General features: G+C 54.0%; 1 pseudogene; it reads left to right on the top strand.

Moving 5' to 3' along the window:
* Window positions 1–854: 854 nt before the first annotated feature.
* On the top strand, window positions 855–11,167 carry LOC114684797 (annotated as a pseudogene).
* Window positions 11,168–17,487: the final 6,320 nt, after the last annotated feature.

Below are 17,487 nucleotides of genomic sequence, written 5' to 3' on the forward strand. Positions count from 1 at the left end.
ATACCTCTGGGAAGATCTGTGTCCGCCAACAGGGCAGGGCAGCAGAGGCTGGGGATCAGACCAAATGGGGCCAGGATAAAGGAGAGATGAGACCGTCTGAGGGAGGAGGCTACCGTCTGCCTCCCTAGATCTGAAGGAAGAGGGCTGGGATCCGTCCCGGGGTCAGAGAGAAGAGGTCTCGGACCTAGTCTCTTGGATCGAGGAGGGGCTAGATCCCTGGGACTGAGGAAGGCAGTTATAGTCCTGGGCTTCTGGGCCTGAAGGAGGATGGCTGGGGTCCTGGACCTTGGGTCTGAGGGTTAATGGATGAGGCCTGGACTCCTGAGTCTGAGGAAGGAGGGTTGGGGTCTGAACCCTCAATCTGAGGGAAGAGGGCTGGGTCTAGAGTCCTGAGCCTGAGAGAAGAAGGCTGCCTCGACCCTTGGATCTGAGGGATGAGGGCTAAGGGCTTGGCTATGAGAGAGAAAGGGTGGACCTAGACCTCGGTGTCTGATAGGTGGGCTGATTTCTAGAATCCTCCACTGAGGAAGGAAGGCATGGACCCCGAACGTGAGGGAGGAGGGGAGTCTGGACTTCTGCATCTGAGGAAGGAAGGCTACCAGGACTCTTGGGTAGTCCCAGGAAGGAGAGCTGAACACACACACACCCCCCACCCCCCAAATCTGGGCCCTTTGTTGAACCACAGTCAGTACTAGGATTCAACACACGGTGTCGCTCTGCCCCAGTGGGGGCAGAAGGGGCGGGGCAGAGGGTGGGGCTTTACGACCCCCCAAGGTGGGGGCGGGACTTGCTCCCGGGCAAGCCGATGCTGGCAGGAGCCCCGAAGTGCAGGGCACTAACCTCAGTAGCAGAAAGGGGTCAGACAAGCCTTGAAGAAGGTGAGGTCTGGAGCTCTCAGCCCAGGTCAGAAGTAGGGCAAGGTTAACCGGCTTGAGGTAGGCTGCAGTTGAACTAGGAAAACAGGTGGTAAGAGTCCTGGACCCTCAACAGGACAAGGAAGATCTTGAAGCCATCGAGTGCTTGAGTGTTGGGGCCAGGGTCCAAGCCCCCAAGTTGTGTGAGTCATAGAAGTTCCCCGGCAGTAATAAGTTATGGTTTGGACCTCTGGGTCTGGGGGAGGAGGGCTGAGGGCTGGGCCCCTGGGTCTGAGGGAGGGGGGCTGGGGTCAGGGACCCTGCATCTGAGGGTAGATGGACGGGGTCTGAACTCCTGAGTCTGAGGAAGGAGGCCTGGCCCTTAATGTGAAGGAGGAAGGCTGGGGTCTATATTTCTAGATGTTGGGAGGGGAGCTGGGGTCTGGAGCCCTGAGTCTAGGGAGGAGCCGCTGAGCTCTGAGACTTGGACCACAAAATGGTTGAGGGCTGAAGGACTGGGGACCGGTCCGAGCGCCAGCTTCCGGCAGGACCCTGATGTCTCAAGCCGCGTAGAGCCCCACCCTTCCCTGGAGGCAGAGAGCACCTGTTGCTCTTTGGAGGGAACTGCTGCTCCACTCTGGGGCCCCAGTCTGTTTGCTTTGGAAACAAGATGGGGGCGTTGTCTCAATGGCTTGGTTCATCTTACACTCCCAGGCCACCAGGTGGCAGTGGGGATGGGGGGGGGCATCTGACCTCTCAGTTGACCTCACCTCACACCACTGACTGTTCCCCACTCCTGGGGGTCCTCTGACAGAATGGAAGTAAGTCACAATGAGAACTGGCGATCAGTGCAGGCCCAGACGGCTCCTTCACACCTCAGCCCTCCTCACTCAGACCCATGGGTCCAGGCGCCAGCCCTCCCTTCCTGAGACCCAGGAGGCCAGACCTCAGCCCTCCTCCATCAGACCCAGGGGTCTGGTTACCTTGCTCTCCCTCCACTGGGCACAGGCTAGCGACCTCTGGGTCCTGGGTCACTTTCCTCGTCTGTCTTGCAGAAATGCCGGGCAAGCAGTCAGAGGACGGGGTGATGGAAGGAGCAGCCGCGGAAGACGGGGGTGACGAAGGCCTGGGGGGCCTCACCGTAGAGGAGCTGGAGCAGGGCCAGGAGACTGCGCTGGCCTTGGAGGACATGATGGCTCTGAGCGCCCAGACCCTGGTCCGCACTGAGGTGGAGCAGTTGTACGAGGAAGTCCGTCCCTTGGGCCAGGGCCGGTTCGGTCGCGTCCTGCTGGTTACTCACCGGCAGAAAGGTACTGGATCCTGGGCCCGGGAATGCCAGAGGGTAGATCTGAGCAAGATTTGAGACGAGCTAGCCAAGGCTAGGGAGTCTTATAAACGTGAGTCAGGTCTTCCCTCCTCACTTTATTTCTAAGCTGTGTGTTTTAGGGGGTTCCTTTAACCCAGCTCTCTCCTTTGAAGAGATGAGAAGCCCGGCATTATGGTGTGTGCCTGCATAATCTCATCAGGCCGAGGCGGGGAGGTTGCTATGAATCTGGCCTAAGATTTACATAGTGAGTTCCAGGTTAGCCATGGCTACGTAGCAAGATAACTGTCTCAGACAAACAAAGCCGGACATGGTAGCTGATACTTGTAACCCCGGTATCCCTGAGATAGAATCCCTGGAGGTAGAGGCGGAAGGATCAGGAGTTTGAAGTCATCCTACGATAGATCCAGAGTTTCAGGCCAGCCTGGGCTACATTAGAGGCTGTTTCAAAAATAGAAAGCCAGGCAGGATGGCTCAGCAGCTAAAGGCGCTTGCCACAAAGTTCAGTTCCCCAGATCCTACCTGCACGGTGCAAGGAAAGAGCCGATTGCCCCAGGGTGTCCTCCGACCTCCACAGCCCTCCTCCCAACAAACACACAATCAGCCAGTGTGAAATTAAAAAGAAGGGAGAAAAGAGAAACCTGTTCGTACTTAAAACAAACACACACACACACACACACACACACACATACCAAAAAAAACTAATGATGTTCCATCGTACAGCCATGCCCACCCCTCTGCACTTCCTGGGATGTCTGAAACCACATGATTTGTGTCTACTGTGACAGCTGTCTTTCCCTTCCTCTTTCTTCTTAAACTTTTATTGACAATTTATGTGCATACGGCAATGGGAGGGCCTGCGGGGGCAACTGTGCACATGAGTGCAGTGTCCAGAGAGCCGGGGACGCGAAAGGTCCCCGAAGCTGGAGTTACAGGTGGTTGGTTGTGAGCTGCTGGGATTTGAACTCTGGTCCTCTGGAAGAGTAACAGCTATTGCTTGTTTGTTTGTTTGTTTGTTTGTTTGTTTGTTTTCTAACCTTTTCTTCCTTCCTTCCTTCCTTCCTTCCTTCCTTCCTTCTCTCTCTCTCTCTCTCTCTCTCTCTCTCTCTCTCTCTCTCTCTCTCTCCCCCCCCCCTCTCTCCCTCCCTCCTTCCCCCGCCTCTTTGTTTTTTGAGACAGGGTTTCTCTGTGTATCCCTGGCTGTCCTAGAACTCACTCTGTAGCCCAGGCTGGCCTCAAACTCACAGAGATCCATGTGTCTCTGCCTCCCGAGTGCTGGGATTAAAAGCGTGCACCACCACTGCCCGGCTCATTTTTTATTTTTACGTGTATGGGTGTTTTGCCTGTATGCATGTCTATGCACCATTGCATGCAGTACCCCCAGAGGCCAGAAGAGGGCATTCGATTCCCTAAAACTAGAGTTACAGATCATTGTTTAGCAGCCATGTTGGGTGCTGGGAATCAAACCTGAGTCCTCTGGAAGACCCAGTGTTCTCCACCCCTGAACCATCGCTCCAACTTTCCTTTTTTTCCTTCCTTCCTTCCTTCCTTCCTTCCTTCCTTCCTTCCTTCCTTCCTTCCTTCCTTCCTTCCTCTCTCTCTTTCCTATACTGCCCACAGTGGCCTCAGACTTGCCATGTATCTGAGGCTAGCTTTGAACTCCTGATCCTCCTGCCTCTGCCTCCACTGAGTGTTGGGATTACGGGAGTGCACCTCCAGGCCCAGTTTATGTCGTTTGAGGGATGGAACCAGAGGTTTCATGTATTCGGGGCATGCCATCTGCCAAGAGGATGATGCCTTTAGATCATGAGTTCTCAACCTGTGGGTCGCGACCCCTTTAGAGACAATCTTTTCAAGGGGTCACCTAAGGGATCATCAAAAAGCACAGATATTGCCGGGCGGTGGTGGCGCATGCCTTGAATCTCAGCACTGGGGAGGCAGAGGCAGGAGGATCTCTGTGAGTTCAAGGCCAGCCTGGTCTACAGAGTGAGATCCAGAACAGGCACCAAAACTATGCAGAGAAACCCTGTCTTGAAAAACCAAAAAAAAAACGAAAAAAAAAAGAAAAAGAAAAACAACAAAACAAAACCACAGATATTTACATTACAATTCATAACAGTAGCAAAATTACAGTTACGAAGTAGCAATGAAAATAATTTTATGGTGGGGTTGTCGCAGCATTAGGAAGGTTGAGAACGCTGATTTAAAGAAATAAAATGAGGCTATTTGTGTGGACACCAATACAATCTACCTGGTATCCTTCAAAGAAGAGAGTAGGAGTCAGGACTGTGTGAGGACTCAGCTTGAAGACAGCCATCTGCAAGCCAAGACACCCTGTCTCAGAAAGGAGAGAGAGAGAGAGCGGGTGGGCAGGGCTGAGGATGTAGCTCAGTGGTGTGAGTGCTTGCCTGGTGTCTGGGAGGCCCTAGGTTCAATACCCGGTTCCGGACAAAACCAAAGCATCTCATCAAATTTCGACATCCTGCTGGGCAAACACCTGTGAGTCCAGCACTCAGGGAGCAGAGGCAAGAGTGCTCAGTGGCCTCACCCACAGGACGCTGAGATGCCTGGGAGGGTGAAGGCATTGCCTCGGAGATGGTACCACCTGAGTTGGATCCCTGGAACCCACATCAAGGTGTAAGGAGCAAACTGACTCCACAGAGTTGTCCTGTGATCCTACATGCTCACCTGGTGCATATTCATTGATGGTATCTAACCACCAATCTCTCTCTCTCTCTCTCTCTCTCTCTCTCTCTCTCTCTCTCTCTCTCAAGGCTAGGGGCTAAAGAGATGGCTCCATAGTTAAAAAGCATTTTTTCCTTTTTCAGGGGAAAAAAAAGCCATGTGAATCCAATTCCATAGGCTCCGATGCCTTCTGACATCTGTGGATACCAGACATGCACATCCATACACGTAGAGAGACACTTCATACACATAAAATAAAAACTGAAAACAAAGAAGGAGAGGGTGGAGAGATGTCTCTGAGATGGTTCTGCAGTTAAGAGTGCTTCTTGTGCTGGGTGTGTGTGTGTGTGTGCACCCTTTAATCCCAGCACTCGAAGGCAGATCTCAGAGTTCGAGGCCAGCCTGGGCTACAGAGCAAGTTCCAGGACAGGCACAAAAACTACACAGAAAAACCCTTTCTCTCTCTCTCTCTCTCTCTCTCTCTCTCTCTCTCTCTCTCTCAATATTTATTTATTTATTTATTTATTTATTTATTTATTTATTTATTTATTATGTATACAGTGTTTTGCCGGCATATATGGCTGCAGGCCAGAAGAGGGCACCAGATCCCATTACGGATGGGTGTGAGCCACCATGTGGTTGCTGGGAATTGAACTCAGGACCTCAGGAAGAGCAGCCAGTGCTCTTAACCTCTGAGCCATCTCTCCAGCCTGAGAAACCCTTTCTTAGAAAAAAAAAAAAAAAAAAAAAAAGTACCTCTTGCCCTTCCAGAGGACTTGAGTTCAGTTCCTAGTATCAGGCAACTCACAACCACTGTGACTCCAGTTTCAGGGAATCTGACACTTCTTCTGTAGGCATCCCCCCCCCCCGACACACACAGCATATGCTCACACACACACACACACACACACACACACACACACACACACATAAAATGCATGAATAAATACAAAAGACCACTCATATTTGAGGCCAGTGTGGTCAATGGAGTTCCAGGGTGGGTGGGATTACCCAGAGAGATCTTGTCTCAAAAACTAAAAGGAAAGAAGGAGGGAACCTTATCTTTGAACACAGCCTCATTTGCCAGGGTGGGATGGGGGTGGGGATGGGGGGTGGGATCCTAGGAATTTGTCTTCCGTTGTTTGAATTTGAGGGAATCTGATTTGGCCCATAACAGAGAGAGAGGGAAACAGAATGAGAGAACAACAGCAGGGGAATGGAGGCACTGTTGGTGAGTGAGAACCAACCTCAGCTGCTTGGTTCCATTGGACATATGAGTTACACCCCTGAGTGGCCAACCTCATGCTAGATCAGTGGTTCTCAACCTGTGGGTCACGACCCTTTGGGGGCAAACGACCTTTTCACAGGGGTAACCTAAGACCCGTCAGAAAACACAGATATTTACATGACGATTCATAACAGCGTCAAAATTACAGTTATGAAGTAACGACAAAAATAATTTTGTGTTTGGGGGGGGGTCAGCACACCTAAGGAACTGTGTTAGAGGGTCGCGGCATCGGGAAGGGTGAGAACCGCTGTGCTAGACGATGCCCCGGGTGTAAAGATGGAGGCGGCGCTGAGATGTTCATAGTGCAGTGGGAAGTGAGCAGAGACCTTCAGAACACTAGGTGACGGGGTCTGTGGCTCCGGGACAGGGCACTGCTCACCTCGCATGCCTGAGGCCCCGGTTCAGTCCACACACACATACACACACACACACACACAACACACACACACACACACACAACACACACACAAACCAGGGGGTGGTGGGAAGCCAAGACAGCTGGAGAAGACACTGCCACTTCAGGCTGGAGTGTGCGGAGTTGAACGGCGGGTGTCTAAAGAGGCAGCCATGCCTGTCATTCAGCCATACGGGAGGCTGAGGAAGCAGGATGGCCAGTTCAGGGTCTATCTGAGGCTGCAGAATTCATGCGAGGCCCCCGAAAAAACTCAGTGAAAACTTATATCAAAGCAAAAAGTAAAAAGAAGTCTGAGGATATGGCTCAGGGCTCCAGTACTTGCCTAGACTGTACCAGTGAGAGGCGGGGGACGTGGCCCAGTGATAAGAGGTTGACCCAGAATCTCTCAGTGAACAGGGAAAGACATCATTCTTCCATAGAGCCCCTGCCTAGAAGCCCCCACTGAGGGCCGGGGGCCATGGCTCCGTGGTGGAGCCCTTGCCCAGCATGCCCGAGACCCTAAGATCAATCCTCAGTCATACAAAAAAGAGAAAGTTGGCAGCCTGCCTGACTCACACAACACAACCCCGTGGTTGCGTTAGTTCTTAAGATAAGCGTAAGAAATAATCCCTGACGGCTAGAAGCTTGACACTGAAAGTTTCTACCTTGGAGGGAGAATCTAGGAAGTGGTTTCTCCGTGGACTCGGATCATGACTCCTTGATTGGACCTGTTGCCCTGGACTCTGCAGTTTCCCCAGGTGCCTCAAACAGGTCTTTGTGCCAGCCGGGGTGGGCCATACCTACAATCACACCTGTGAGACAGGAAGATCCGGAGTTTAATGGCATCCCCAGCCAAGAGGGAGCCGGAAGCCAGGCTGGAATACGTGAGACCCTACCTCAGAAAAAAAAAATAAAATCCTCCCTCGCTCTGTACGGGACCAACCTAGGCCTTCGACCTATGAGTGACAGTTGTGTAGCTTGTTCTGTTTGTGGGATTCCTAGCAGTGGGATCAGGACTGTCCCTAATGCTTGAGCTGGCTTTCAGGGACCTGTTTCTTTCTTTTCTGTTTGCTTGTTTGTTTGTTGTTGTTGTTTCGAGACATGGTTTCTCTGTGTAGCTCTGGCTGTCCTGGAACTCGCTCTGTAGACCAGGCTGGCCTTGAACTCACTGAGATCCGCCTCCCTCTGCCTCCCGAGTGCGAAGATTAAAGATGTGCACCACCTCTGGCCGGCTTTCGGGAACCCATCCTCACACTGGGTTGCCTCGCCCAGCCTTAGTACAAGGGGAGGAGCTTAGCCCCACCTCCAATTGATACGCCATGTTTTACTGACATCCATGGGAGGCCTGCCCCTTTCTGAGCAGAAACAGAGAAGGGGTGGATGTGGGGAGTGGGGGTGCAGAGAGGAGGCCAGGAGAGGGAACAGGAAGAGAGGAGGGAGGGAAACGCCCTTCGGGGTGTAAAATAAACGAATGAAATTTAATTAATTAAAAAAATCCTCCTACATGGGATTGTCATCAGGGGGAGTTAAACAGACTCACTGAGGTTCCAGGTTCGGTTTTTATTCACCCTGAGAAGAGAAATGCAGAGTGGACATGGGTGGACATGGGTGGATATGGGTAGACATGGGTGGATGTGGGTGGATGTGGGTGGACGTGGGTGGACGTGGGTGGGTGTAGGTGGATGTGGGTGGACATGGGTGGATGTGGGTGGACATGGGTGGATGTGGGTGGACATGGGTAGACATGGGTGGACATGGGTGGACGTGGGTAGACATGGGTGGACATGGGTAGACATGGGTGGACATGGGTGGATGTGGGTAGACATGGGTGGATGTGGGTGGACATGGGTGGACATCGTGGGTGGACATGGGTAGACATGGGTGGACGTGGGTGGACATGGGTAGACATGGGTGGACATGGGTGGACATGGGTGGATGTGGGTGGACATGGGTGGACATGGGTGGACGTGGGTAGACATGGGTGGACATGGGTGGACGTGGGTAGACATGGGTGGACATGGGTGGACATGGGTGGAACGTGGGTAGACATGGGTGGATGTGGGTGGACATGGGTGGATGTGGGTGGACATGGGTAGACATGGGTGGACATGGGTGGACGTGGGTAGACATGGGTGGACATGGGTGGACATGGGTGGACGTGGGTAGACATGGGTGGATGTGGGTGGACATGGGTGGACATCGTGGGTGGACATGGGTAGACATGGGTGGACATCGTGGGTGGACATGGGTAGACATGGGTGGACATGGGTGGACATGGGTGGACATGGGTGGCCACGGGTAGATATGGGTGAACATGGGTAGACATGGGTGGACATGGGTGGACGTGGGTGGGTGTGGGTGGACGTGGGTGGACGTGGGTGGACGTGGGTGGACATGGATGCCACATGCTACCGTTAGTAGCAGCAGAGCCTGGTGCTGTTAGGGTAGTTGGTAGGGAGGCAGGGATTGGGGGACAAGGAGGAGTTTGGGAAACAGATTCCCTCCTGAAGCCTAGGAAGAGGATCAAGAGAGCTGGTCCAGTGACCCCAAACTCCTACCCACCTCTGACATCCATCCCTGTTCCATCTGCCCCCCACCTCCAGGAACACCCCTGGCACTGAAGCAGCTCCCCAAGACCTCGACCTCCCTCCGCAGCTTCCTGTATGAGTTCTGCGTGGGCCTCTCACTTGGCACGCACCCGGCCATCGTGGCAGCCTACGGCATTGGCATTGAGTCAGCCAATTCCTACAGCTTCCTGACGGAGCCTGTTCTCCACGGGGACCTCATCACCTTCATCCAGCCCAAGGTGAGTAGGTCGGCCCCTGGGTATGCCTTCGTGAGCCTCACCAGGGTTTGTGGGAAGTCAAGGAACCCCAAGATCACGTTCACTGTGTCAGGCCACCCTGGTCCCCATCTAACCCCAATTTCTAGAATTGTTGGGTCACTTTAGCGTTCCTTGACTGTGTCCTATTGGGATTAACCAACCTTCACAAGCTCATAGTCTGCCCTGCTGGAGTTAACAGGCTTCATGGGCTCATCGGGTCCCATCTGGGGGTCCATGAGTTCGCGCTAGGCCTCAGCATACTTGCAAACTCATGGGACTTGTAGGCTCCTACTAGGCCTCGGAGGCCTCACAGGCTCGGACTCATGGAGGCCTTACCAGCTCACACTAGACCTGACAGCCTTGTACTGGGCCTCAGAGACCTCACAGGTTCACAGGTCTGATGGGCTCCGCTGGGCCTCCTAGGCCTTACAGGCTCACCCTGGACCTCACGGGTATCACAGGTTCACACCCCTTAGGGACACATGTCGCGCTTCACACTAACAAGTTCACACCGGGCCTCCCAGGTCTCTCAAAGCTCACAGGCCTCACTGGCATGACCTGTGAGCCTTCTCAGCTTTTCCAGGAGCTGTGCCTGGCGTTGGAAAGAATCCCTACCTCTTCCGTTTCCCTCAGCAGCTAGGGGGGCAGGGGACCTTCATTATCTCTGACCCCTGCAGTGGGTCTTCCCAGCCAGCGGTCCAGCGCTGTGCAGCCCAGCTGGCCTCAGCTTTGGAGCACATCCACTCCCATGGCCTGGTGTACCGGGACTTGAAGCCAGAGAATGTGCTGGTGTGTGACCCAGACTGCCATCGCGTCAAGCTGACGGACTTCGGCCACACCCGGCCCAGAGGGACCCTGCTCCGACTCACTGGCCACCCATCCCCTACACGGCCCCTGAGCTGTGTGCCCCCCACCCTTCCCCGAGGACTACCCATCCAACCTGCCCTGGATGCCTGGGCTCTGGGAGTCCTGGTCTTCTGCCTGCTCACCGGCTACTTCCCTGGGACCAGCCCCTGGTGGAGGCTGACCCTTTCTTCGAGGACTTCCTGATCTGGCAGGCCTCTGGCCAGCCCCAAGACCGGCCCAGCCCTGGTACGGCCTATCGCCTGCGGCAGACACTCTCCTGTGGGGGCTGCTAGACCCTCACCCCAGGAAGAGGAACCCTGTGAGCTCCATCAAGGGCTACCTAGGCCAACCCTGGAAGCAGAGGGAGGGGGAGGCTGAGGAGCTGGGGGAGGATGGGTAGTTGGGAGACCACGGGGCTGTAAAGGGGGAGCAGCCTGCATGCCGAGACCTGCTTAGCCCGCGCTGCTGGCTGCGGCCTGCCCTCCGTTTCCAATCTCTCCCCTGCCCGTCCTGTGTGTAGTCTGTATCCCTCCTTTATGCTCTGTGTGTGTGTGCGTGCGTGCGTGCGTGCGTGCGTACACACGTGTGTGTGGTGTGAAAGTCAGAGGACTTTCGGGAGCCAGTTCTCTCCTTCCTCCACCTTGGGGCCCAGCGATGGAACTGAATTCTTTATCAGTCTTCAAGCACCTTTACCTTCGGGAGCCATCTGGCTGTCTCTGGTCTTGAACTCTGGATCCTCCTGCCCCAGAATCCTGAGTCCTGGGGATAGCAGGCATGCACCGCGCTCAGTTCTCCCGCATAGCTGTGCACCGTCCCGCCCACCTCAGGTAGCGCCCCCCCACCCCAAGCCCCAGGTAAGACAGCCACCTGCCCTGGACTTCACAATCCTCGGCCCCTCCTCTACTGTGTGTTCCTTTTATTTTTTATTTTATTTTTTACTTCTTCTTCTTTTTTTTTTTTTTTTTTTTTTTTTTTTTGGTTTTTCGAGATAGGGTTTCTCTGCTTAGCTTTGCGCCTTTCCTGGAACTCACTTTGGAGACCAGGCTGGCCTCGAACTCACAGAGATCCACCTGCCCCTGCCTCCCAAGTGCTGGGATTAAAGGCGTGCGCCACCACCGCCCGGCTGTGTTCCTTTTATTTACTTATTTGGTGTGCGCTGGACCTCTTTTAACTGTGTGCCCTCCCAGAGGGTGGGGTCCTGGCTCCCGGAGGACTGACCCTGCATCCCCAGAGCAGCGCCCGGCCTACAGCAAGCAGTCAAATCAGTAGACACCTGACCACCAGGGCTCCCCACTGGGGGCCTCCCCCACTCTTCACCACTGTCTTCCTGGCTTTGTCACCCCGTCTTCTCTCATGGGGCTTCACGGCACTCCGATCTGCTCCAGCTTTTTCTCCCACCCACCTGCATGCCGGGACAACCCCCGCTACCCCCGCGGCCGCCGCAGCCGCCACCGCCACCATCTGAGATACTTTATGTACTCTTGACTCAGCTGCCCTCTGCAAATAAAGTCCCCCTGGCAACTGGATCTTGTGCTGTGCCTCTGTCCATTTAGGGAAGAGTTGAGTGTTCTTGGGCAATGGTGAGACAGAGACAGAGGTCGTAGGGCCAAGTGGTGCTTGGGTAAGAATGTCCTGTTGGGTCTGTGACGGCAGGTGTCCAAATAGTGTCCGGGTGGCTATTTAGTTTTTAATTGTAAGAAAGAATTCGTCCTTACATGCTCACACCACAGCATGCCTGTGGAGATCGGGGGACACTTTGCAGAAGTGGGTTCTGTCATGGTGGCAGGCGTTAGTGGCGGGTCCCTTCACCTCCTGAGCCATCTCACCTGCCCAGTTTTCAAATGTTTGTTTTGTTTTAGTTTCTATAACGCAGTTTCGCTATGTAGCCCTGGTAGTCCTGGAACTCACTCGGTAGCCCAGGCTGGCCTCGAACTCACAGAGATCCGCCTGCCTCTGCCTCCCAAGTGCTGGGATTAAAGGCATGTGCCACCACCGCCCGGCTGAGCCATTTATTTCTAAGAATCCTCTCTATTCTACCCAATCAAAGTCTGTGCGGTAACAATGTCATGAAAAACACGGTCCTGCTGGGGAGGTGACGCAGGTGGTGAAGCGCTGGCTATGAAAGTGTGGGGACCTGAGTTCACACCGTTTCTAAGAGCATCGTTTAAAAAAAAAAAAATCACCGCCCTGAGGAGGGAGAGACGGCAGACGTCTGTGGTCCGCTGGCCATCCAACTTTGCGTGTGCATGCTTGTGTAAGACAGCCGGGGAAGGTAGGTCAGACAGGAGCCCTCGCCAGTCCCCAGCCCTCGTCCGTCAGGTCCCCCCACTCCTTCTCGCCCCCCCCACCACACACACACCCTAGCCCCTTGCTGGCAGCCGCCCCTGTTTGCAAACACGCTCTCTTCCTGTCTGCGCCCTGCCTGGCTGCAGGCCCAGGGCAAGGCTACAACCCAGGGACGGATCGAGTGTCCCTGGCTCCATAGCCCCCTGCACACACCCGAGTGCCCCTGCTGTGGCTACGAGGTGCCGCCTGGTGGGGGGCGGGCACAGCGTGTGTGCCTGAGTGTGGCCTGACCCCAAGGAGCCTCGGGCTCTGGGTTCCAGCCAAAGCAGTAGGGACGGCAGCGTCGGCCATCCTGGGCACCAGTGGGGCGCCTCGGGGCAAAGGATCTTTAGAAAGAATCGATGGGGACGCAGAGGGGGTGAGCGGCGGCGAGACCTCCTGCCACCTCCTCCGTGGGTCTAAAATAGTGCGAGCAATTAGGCCAAGAATGTGTCCCATAAAAGCGGGAGGCGCCTGGGACGAGGGTGTCGAGGGTAACAGGGGACTGGAGAAGGGTGGGGGGCCCGGGGGTGCCTGTGGGCGTGTTAATTGGTGGTGGCAGCTGAGGATTAGCTAGAAGGTGATAATGACAAGCGTGGACCTCAGCCACAGGGGATGACAGGAAGGGTCCAAGGGTCAGGACAACACTAACAATGCTAACGGCACCGTTTCACACCAAGGACACAGGCTCGCACGCTCGCTCTCCCTGTTCTCTGCTCCTCCCTCCCAACGTGCCGAAGGGGTCCCTGGGACCCTCCCGACTTCACTTGGGGGCTGTGGTGCCGCAAGGCAGCCACACACCTGTTGAGCTGCAGGGGTGTGAGAAGAGGGCGTGGATAAGTGTGAGAGTGTGTGTGCAACCACAGCTCTGTGTGTGTGTGTTTGGTGTGTGCAGCCACAGCCACAAGAGTGCAGATGAAAGTGAGAATGTGTGTGCGTGTGAATGAGCTCACAAGAATGTCGTGAGTGTGGGGGGGAGGTGTGACGCAGTGAGCACAAGAGCAAGAGTGATCACAGGAGCGTGGATGCATGAGTGTGCAAGGTAGATGTGAACATGGGAGTGTGCCTGTTTGCAGAAGTTAACGTGTGTGAGTGTGAAGGCTAAGTCCGGGGATGTGAATGTGGGTGTGACTATGAGCTTGTGCTTGTGTGAGGAGGAGTCAGCACCATGAAAGTGGGTGGGTGTGATACGAGATGCATGCATGAGATGTGAACAAGTGTGGATATGGGTGCTTGTGAGCATGAGCGTGTGGACATGAGTGAGTGTAGAGGTGCTAGGACTAGTGTGTCACAAATGTGGCTATGTGAGTGTGCAAGGGTGCAGGCCAACGCACGAGTGTGAAGTGAATGAGCATGTGGGTGACTGTGATTATGAAGTGTGGGGTGTAAGATTGAGTGTTCATGTGGACATGATAGTGTTTGTGCATGTGGAAGTGAACATGAGTGTGTGGAAGTGAGTGTGAACACAAACCATGTGGGCAGGAGTGAACGTGAGTGTGTATACGTGTAGGAGCAGGGGTGAATGTGAGTACGTGGGAGGCTGTTGAAGTGTGAGTGGACATGTGTGGGTGTGGAAGTGATTGCTAGGGCTCATGTGATCATCAGTGTGATTGTGTGTAAAGGCGGGTTTGAACATGAGTGTGCATATGTACAAGAGTGAACTGGATGGTGTGAAAATAAATGCAAATATGAAGTGTGGGTGGGAGTGAAAAGACTGTTCATGTGTGCAGGTGTGTGGACCTGAGTGTGAGAGTGCACAAGAGTGTGTCATGTGTGTTTGTGTAAAAATGTTCACTGTGCAGGAGCATGAATATGTGTGAACATGAAGTATGTGTATGAGGGTAAGGGCAGGTGTGAACATGAGGTTGACTGTGTGTGCAAGAGTGAACACAGGTGTGTAAAACTGTGAATATGATCTATCCAGGTGAGTGTGAATAAAAGTATAGATGTGTGTGGGTGTGAGCTTGGGCATATAACGTACGTGTGTGGGTGAGGAGGTGAGTGCTGGGGTTAGTGTGATCATGAGTGTGATCTTATGCTCAAAGAAGGGTGTGAACATGAGTATGCACACGAGCAGGTGTGTGAATATGAAATGTGGGTTAGACGTGAAGATGTGTGTTTGTATGTGTGTGAGTGTAAATGAGCATGGACATGAGTATGTTGCATAAATGTGTTCATGGAAGAGTGCATGCTGTGTGTGCAGGGTCACGAATGTGTGTGTGAACATGAGGTGTGAGGGTGTGGGGTTAGTTATGAATGCGAGTGTGCAGGTGTGTCCACAGGTGTCGACACGAGTGCAGGTACACGGGAGTGAGCGTGAGCTTGAGTGTGTGAGAGCTTATGAGTGCGGGCACAAATGTGTGGGTACGCACAGCGGGCTCGTGTGGTATGATCAGAGTTACGAATGTGAGGAGCAGCTGAACGAGCCAAGGCGCGGACAGTAGCGTGGGTGTGCAGGGGTGTGTGAAGATGGGGATGAGTGGACGTGTTGTGAGTGGGCTCAGGGTGGGGGGAGGAGTTCGAGGTGTGGATGAATACGGTTGTGTCTCTGAGTTGTGGCACCTGATCAGTAAAGACCAAAAGCCAAGCAAGGAACACTGCAGACCCGTGAGCACAGCCACCTCCGTGAGGGACAGACAGGCGAGGGCGTGACAAGCGGCCCCTCACACGCGTGAGTAGCTTTTCACCGACATCGGGGCCAGTGAGAGGCCAGTGAGGAAAGGCGCTTGCCACCAAGCCCGATGACTGAGTTCCCTCCCCAGGTCCCACGTGGTGGGAGGAGAGAACACACTCCTGCAAGCTGTGCTCTGACCTCTACACACGCGTGGTGGCGCGTGTGCCCCCTCCCCCACATGCACACACATCATGTATGTAACTTCCATGACGAGTTCCACCAGGCCCAGCAATTCCCAGACCTAGATTCACACCCAGGACAGGACACAGGGCCACACACAGTACAGAGAGATGGCTCAGCCAGCGTGAGTCCTGAGTTCAGGGACCCAGTACTCACACGAACAGCGTGTGCAGCCCGAGTGTGCCCGCAATTCCAGGGCTAGGCAGGCGTGGACAGGGAGACCCCCTAGCTGGGGACGAGGCCTGAGCGTTCAGCCCTCAGTTGGACTCTAAATCACCCAACACCCAGGCAGCGTGAAGAAGAAAGAATGTAAGAGCCGGAGGGTGGGGAGTAGGGCTGTGAACCGCTGCCCTCCAGATGTGCCGTGGCGGCTGCACACCGCAGCTGTGGTTATCTGCACAAGGCTGGGCCCAGCGACACTCGGCGAGGACAGATGGGGGAGAGGCTCAAGGGCCCCGCCCCACGCCTCTCTGAGTGACTAGTTGTAGTTAATTGTGGAGGTTACACACTGTTGCCAGTAACCATAATTAAACTCAGTGGGGAAACAAAATATAAACATGGAAGTAAGAAAATTAGCTGGGAAGAAAGGGTCCAGCAGGAGGAGAGGGGCATGAGAGAGAGACAGCATACAAATGACTAAAATTCATTGTAGACATGAATGAAATTGTCAGGGCTTTGTTTTCTCTGTGTATCCCTGGGTGTCCTGGAACTCCATCTATAGACCAGGCTGGCCTTGAACTCACAGAGATCTGCCTGCCTCTGCCTCTCGAATGCTGGGATTAAAGGCGTGTGTCACCACCGCCGGCAATACCTTTATAATTTTTTTTGATAGAGTGTTTTGTCTGCACATATGCCTGCAGGCCAGAAGAGGGCTCAGATCATATTATTATATGATGGTTGTGAGCCACCATGTGGCTGCTGGGAATTGAACTCAGGTCCTCTGGAAGAGCAGCCAGTGCTCTCAACCACTGAGATATCTCTCCATCTCAGGTGGGTTTTTTTTTTTTAAAGATACTTGCTGCCAAGCCTGACAACTTTATAATTTATTTTTATTTTTATGTGCATTGATGTTTTGCCTGCATGTGTTTCTGTATGTGGGTATTGGATCCCCTGGAACAGGGGTTATAGACGGTGACCTGCCGTGTGGTTGGGTGCTGGGAATCGAACCCAAGTCCTCTGGAAGAGCAACCAGAGCTCTTAACCACTGAGTCATCGCGCCAGCCTTGTTTTGTTTTAAAGTGGAAAACAATTGCAGAAGACATCTGACGTGGACGCCTGGCTTCCGCACATACACACATGTGCCCACACACATGCTCACACATACAAAGGCTGCACACACATATACACAGCATCACCCAGAGAGTGGAGACAATGCAGACATCAGACGAACCAACGCATGAACACAACGTGACTCACCTGTGTGTGAGATACTATCAGGTCACGATAAAAGAACGAGTCGGGCACCCGTCCTGGGTGTCACAGAGGCACCGTGAACCGTCGATGCCAAGTCAAAGAAGTGGTCACAGAGGGCCACAGACGGCAGCTGCACTCATAGGAAATATGTAGACCAGACCCCCACAGTCGTGACGGAGCTGGCGGGGCAGGAACTGAGGTGCAGGGGTGGCAGGGACTGCTGAGGGCCATGGATTTCCATCTCACGGGCAGGGCATGTTCTTAGGTGAGATTTCGAGGAGCACTGCTCACAGCCAGGGAGCTGGAGAGACGGCTCAGCAGTTAAGAGCACTTGCTGATCCTGCAGAGGACCAGGGCTCACTTCCCCGTGCGCACGCGCACGCGCGCGCGCGCGCGCGCGCACACACACACACACACACACACACACACACACACACACACACACGGCAGCTCACAACCACCCATCACTCCTGTTCCAGGGCATGGGATGTCTCATGGCCTCTGTGGGCATCAGACACACCCACAGAGTACAGACATACATGCAGGCAAATACTAGGCGGGCATGCAGATCTCTGTGAGTTCGAGGCCAGGTTTCTCTCTTTTTCATTCTTTTTCTTTTCTTCCTTCCTTTTTTCCCTTCCTTCCTTTTTTTTTTTTTTAAGACAAAGTCTCACTCTGTA

Source organism: Peromyscus leucopus, chromosome 1 (assembly GCF_004664715.2).
Source record: "Peromyscus leucopus breed LL Stock chromosome 1, UCI_PerLeu_2.1, whole genome shotgun sequence".
NCBI classification, from domain to species: Eukaryota; Metazoa; Chordata; class Mammalia; order Rodentia; family Cricetidae; genus Peromyscus; species Peromyscus leucopus.